Source organism: Rosa rugosa, chromosome 1 (genome assembly GCF_958449725.1).
Source record: "Rosa rugosa chromosome 1, drRosRugo1.1, whole genome shotgun sequence".
In the NCBI taxonomy this organism is placed as follows: Eukaryota; Viridiplantae; Streptophyta; class Magnoliopsida; order Rosales; family Rosaceae; genus Rosa; species Rosa rugosa.
In genome coordinates, this window is record NC_084820.1 from 26,871,650 (window position 1) to 26,877,182 (window position 5,533).

Consider the following 5,533-nt stretch of genomic DNA (forward strand, 5'->3'; position numbering starts at 1 on the left):
AAATATTTTCAAGTATATTATTTTTCAAACCTAGCATGGTTGGGTCGGCCCCTATTGGGCATGCGAGGACGAAAGCTCACCCCTACTATAGTGTGTAGGTTTCGAGCATGTGGTCGGGAAGCGTACAGGGGAGGCACATGGCACGGCTTGGCGCATTTCTCTTTAGTTTTATCAAAAGGAAGGTTTTGGTCCCTTAGCGGATTTTGAAGTAACTTAGTTATTTATTTTCTTACTAATTTATTTGTTTATTTGTTTTCTATTCGCTCCTTTACAAAATTTCGAGAGACCCGTAACCCTGGGGCGCGTCTCTCATACTTGTTTTTACTTCGTGACTCGTTATTTTCCAAATTGGGCTCCTATTGTAAGCCCAAATCTTTTAGCTCACTTTAAATTCCGCTTGCGAAAATATGTTGTTCAGTTGCTAGAATGTTTTGTGACTTTTGTCCAAGAAAGTGTTTTGTAAACCAACAACCTAAAATCAAAAGGCCTTGCGGTTTCGGGTTGATGAGCTATCGAGATGCCATTCGTGACATGTCGATTCCTCATTGGCTCGGAGTCGCGGCGCTGTGGGACCCCCTTCTCGGGTCACCACAGTGATCCTGTAATGGCTGAAGCTGTGGTGGAGGAAGACACCCGTCACAACCTAGTTTGCATAACAAGATATTGTCCGCTTTGGGCCCCGCCCTCACGGTTTAGTTCTTGAGCTCCCACCCAAAACGCATCTTACTATGGAGAGGTGAGTCTGCACATAAAAGACTCATCACCTCCTCTTCCCCGGGCGATGTGGGATCTCACAATCCACCCCCCTTAGGGACCTAACGCCCTTGTCGGCACACTTCTAGCCAAGGAATGGCTCTGATACCATTTTATCACAATGTTCGCTTTGAGCCTCGCCCTTATGGTTTTGTCCATGGGTTCCTACCCAAAATGCATCTTACCATGGAGAGGTGAGTTTGCATATATAAGGCACATCACCTCCTCTCCCCTGGGCGATGTGGGATTTCACAACACCTCTGTGGGTCTTGTTACTGTGGAATATGGGGAAACCCCCTCTGCGTAGGGACGTCCTAGGTTTCAGTGAATAAGCTAGGGCACCTTTCCCTTCTTTGCCCTAACATTGTCTTGGTTTGGTTTTTTGGTATATTACTATGGTAATTTCATTTAGGTTTCTTTAGGGTATCCTTGCATGGCTTAATATTGGCACGGTCCTTGTGGGTAAGTCATATTTATTTTTTACCTACTATTGGTTCTATAAAAGGCTTGACATCCTATTCTTAACCAAAAAAAAAAAAACATATGTTCTCTTATTTGGAATTTCAACAGGGTTGTGTCATACCAAAGCTAAAAATATATCATTGAGGGTTTTTATTACTTTTTTTTGAAGTAATGGTAATTCCATTGATAATAGCGCATGCCAAGAAGGCCATTACATACCCACCCGCTGACACATAACAATGGCCAGAACAAGGATTCGTGGAGGAGCCACAGTGGTACATAGGATAGACCAACTATATTTGAACTTATCGCTCACTTAAAAGCGAGCCTATAAGCTATGAAAAAACATAGCGAATAGACAAGCAAACTACACTCGTTAGGTTCCTAATACAAGAAACTTATTGTAATTAGACAAAAAGCTAATAACATAGGTTTGGGCCAAGAGCCTAAACCCTAGCCCAAATTACAAGCTATTGGACTAGGGTAGAAACCTGAGCCCAACAACCAGAAGCCCAATAGGGTAGTCAGCCAAGAAGATCCACACGGCCCATCAACCTAGCTTGGGCCCAGTCCACCATCTGCTCCCAACCTTCGTCGTGCGTCACTTTCCGGCCAAGTTTGGTCTGATCCCTGCTGCCAACCCGCCTCGTCACGATTACACCACCATGGCAGCGATCCAACCGTCTCGAGTACATCATCGACCTACATCACCACCAAACAAACACAGTTCCCGATCTAGTTCCTCACAGCCCCTCACCGCCATTGATCGACAAAAACCCAAATCGGCGCCGTCGGTCCACGAAAACCTCCACGGGGATTGACAACCATCCTGTAACGACACAACCCACCACCTCCGCCTCTAGCCGAGCCAAACCAAAATTGACAAAACCGAGAAACAACCTTCTCCGACAGAGTCCCAAGCGCAGTAGCTATCGATCTCCTGTCCGGTAGCACTCCAAGACGGCGGTGAGGCCGGAGACCACCCCCGACGCCCAGGCGCCGCCGGACGAGACCAATTTTGCACCAGACGGCGAACGCGGCCTTAGGGTTTCGGCTGATGTTAAGACCCTTGAGGGTTTTTATTACTTAATATTGTTTAGGGTATGAAATAGTTCTCTAGTAAATACTAAGTTTTATGACAAGAAAAAGAATATGTTTCATAATTTCAATTAAGTTACACTGTATTTATAAACAAAAAACTGTTTTATGAAAATCCGGAACATTTTCAGAATGTTGAGTATCACAACAAAAACGGTTTCATGAAAATCTGAAACATTTATTAATGTTGAGTTTGATGACAAAAACGGTTTCATCAAAATCTAAAACATTTTCAAATGTTGAGTTTGACGACAAAAGCGGTTTCATGAAAATCTGAAATATCTTCAGATGTTGAGTTTGAGGACAAAAACAGTTTCATGAAAATCTGGAACGTTTTCAAGATGTTAAGTCACACATTAAAAACCAATTGTTTTTATTCTCGCTCTTACCAATATTACGATAAAATCTTACTTATTGGGCATACCAAAAAATAGTTTTCTATTCATTTCTTTTCTTCAAGCTCATTGTTTTTAACGCCTTTCCAGAAGCGTCGATCCATCTATATAAGGGGCAGCATTGTAAATGACTTTTATGTGCATTAACAAATCTCCTCAATTGTCCTTGACTTTTATTTTCATACACAAAATACATGGTGGAACCTTCTAAGACATTTGAAGGACATGAAGAACATGAAGATAGTGCTAATGAAGAGCTTGATATGTTCCTAAATAATCATCGAATCAACGATTTGCCAAAGGTATATATTTCATACCCAAATACTTTTTCAAATTTTCAAGTTTTTGTTTCTCACCCGCATATGTATATATCACTAGTTTTGTTTCGTGTGAGTTCATTTCATGTGTTGGGAAAAAAATTAATCATCTATTTTTTCCCTTTTTAATCCGATAATTTTATTTGTGCTTTGTGCAATTTGAGCTCTAAATTTGTTGTAAATAACTCTAAATGGAGAAAAAATAAAAATAGAAAAGAAAACAAGTTCTAACCAAATAAATCTTAAACCACAGACCAAATTAACCTCATATTCAACTTCCAATTGATTCATGTTTGGGTGGGTGAGAAGAAAGAGCTAGAGTTGTTATTCTAGATTCTATTAAGTTTCGAGTACTGTTATCTTATAATTTATCTAACATCAAAATTTCTTGTCGTTATTGCCTGAAATTTGGTTGAGAAGAACCAAATTTGGGGTCTGCAGAAAGTTCAAACAGCAACTAGCGAAATGAGCGACGTCATTGCGTCTGCTCAGTTTGTTCTAAGAGCTTTCCTCTCAGGCCTTAGTAGAGCATCAGACTGGCCACGAGCCTCGGTATGCTTGTTGGCGTGACATTGAAGAAAAGAACAATGAAACATATCATGTTTTCTAACGCCAACTGAAGGCCCTTTCACTAGACCTCATCTCTTATCGGTGTCTAGACGATGACCGACATATTTCTTGGCCTTTTTTCAATGGGGTCCGGCTTCTTTTGGTCGTGAATGATAGTGCTACATGTAATTTATTCTCATTGGTGCCATATATGTGTTATCTGATGTACTAGATCGTATTCTCTGTTTGTTAAGCAGCAAAATGAAAAAAAATGGTTTATGAATACCAGCAATATCTCAATAAATGAATTTTCTCTTTTGGATTGTATCTCAATGTTGTACATATGGTTTTGGGATTCATTTTTATGATAACTCAAGATTGTTTTTTAATAACTCGGATCACTTTTATAGCTAGTCATTTAAAATTGTTTACTTTTGGTAGCTCAAGCCTCATCTATATGCAATATACACAAATGCAACATCTGAGAGTAAGGCCCGATGACAACAATATTCCGAAACAGAGGCGAAAAAACCGAGTCATCCATGACAAAGAGAGCATGATGTTGAGAGCATCCCACGAAAGTGACTCAAATTAGTTGAGCATAATTTTCTTGGTCAGTACTTTGTGATGTTCACACGGTCAGTTACTAACGAAAGAAAATATGTTCAATCACCTTAACTTAATATCTCAAGTTAATAATAATTCTTTTTTTATTTAAAAAAAAGTTAATAATAATTCTGTCCACCATTGGATTTATATCCTAGGATGGTTGAGCATAATTTTCTTGGTCAGTAACTGACCTGGAGAACATTTCAGTGGTGTTCACTCGGTCAGTTACTAACCAAAGAAAATATGTTCAATTACCTTTGGATGCAAATTCAAAGGTGGAAAACAAAACAACTCAACTTAATAATATTCTCTCCACAATTGGAAATTCAAAGATGGAAAACAAAACAACTCAACTCAACATAATTTTCTTGGTCAGTAAACATAGCTTTTGCATATGCTTTGAACAAGATTTCCACTAAAACTTTCAGTACGGTACACAACTGAATCACCACATCCTTCTTCTTCAGCTCTGGCAAGGGAGATGTAACATTCTTGGCGTGTTGCCAATGATGCTTCATGACATTTAGAAAGTAGAGTGGAAGATCGCCTCTCCGGTAAAAAGAGAATTGAACTAAACTTCTAAACATTGGAGCATTTGAAGCGTTACTCACCAAATTATGCGAGTCTGAGATTTTAGAACGGTAGATATGCCTAACAAAAGCCAAATTTGAACCCATAGTCTAAGAACTGTTTCGATTCGACTTCTAACCTACCAAGGTTGCCAAGGAATCTCATAGTAATGTCCTCATTCCAGAAAATAGGATGATACAAAACAAACATCTATATTATACTCTGTGATCAAAACGCCCATCAGCAAGCCAGAAACTATAATCACAATTTACAAATGACAAAAACCCTTTAAAATAATTGATGATAGCTATCGAATCCGAGCTAGTAAAGGAATTAAAGCAAGCAACCATGTCTTGAGCAATTTTTTTCCAAAAAACAAATAGTTTGATCAAAACGCCTGTATTATACTCTGTGATCAAAATGCCCATCAGCAACCCAGAAACTGTAATCATCATTTATGAACAACAAAAACCCTCTAAAATGTTTGATGATAGCTATAGAATCCAAGCCTATAAGGAATTCAAGCAAGCAACCATGTATTGAGCAATTTTTTCTAAAAACCAAATAGTTTGATCAAAACAGGTGTGACCTGGCTTATCACAAAAAAAGACTTGGTTTTCTTCGGTAATATATATAACGCTGATAAGATTATCAAAGCTCTTTACACTGTGGATGAAAAGCATAAGAGAGTGAGCAGAGTCTTAGGGTGCGACTTGTAGGTTTTGAGCTGATAAGCAAGGGGGGTGAAAACCTTCGGTAACACCAAATAGAAGTGTCCCT

At 39.1% G+C, this 5,533-nt stretch overlaps 1 long non-coding RNA gene across 1 annotated transcript; it reads left to right on the forward strand.

The window, feature by feature from the left end:
- Positions 1-2,868: 2,868 nt before the first annotated feature.
- On the forward strand, positions 2,869-3,901 carry LOC133740687 (uncharacterized). The gene is made up of 2 exons (XR_009861376.1): positions 2,869-3,010; positions 3,446-3,901. It is a non-coding gene; the product is annotated as an uncharacterized LOC133740687 (long non-coding RNA).
- Positions 3,902-5,533: the final 1,632 nt, after the last annotated feature.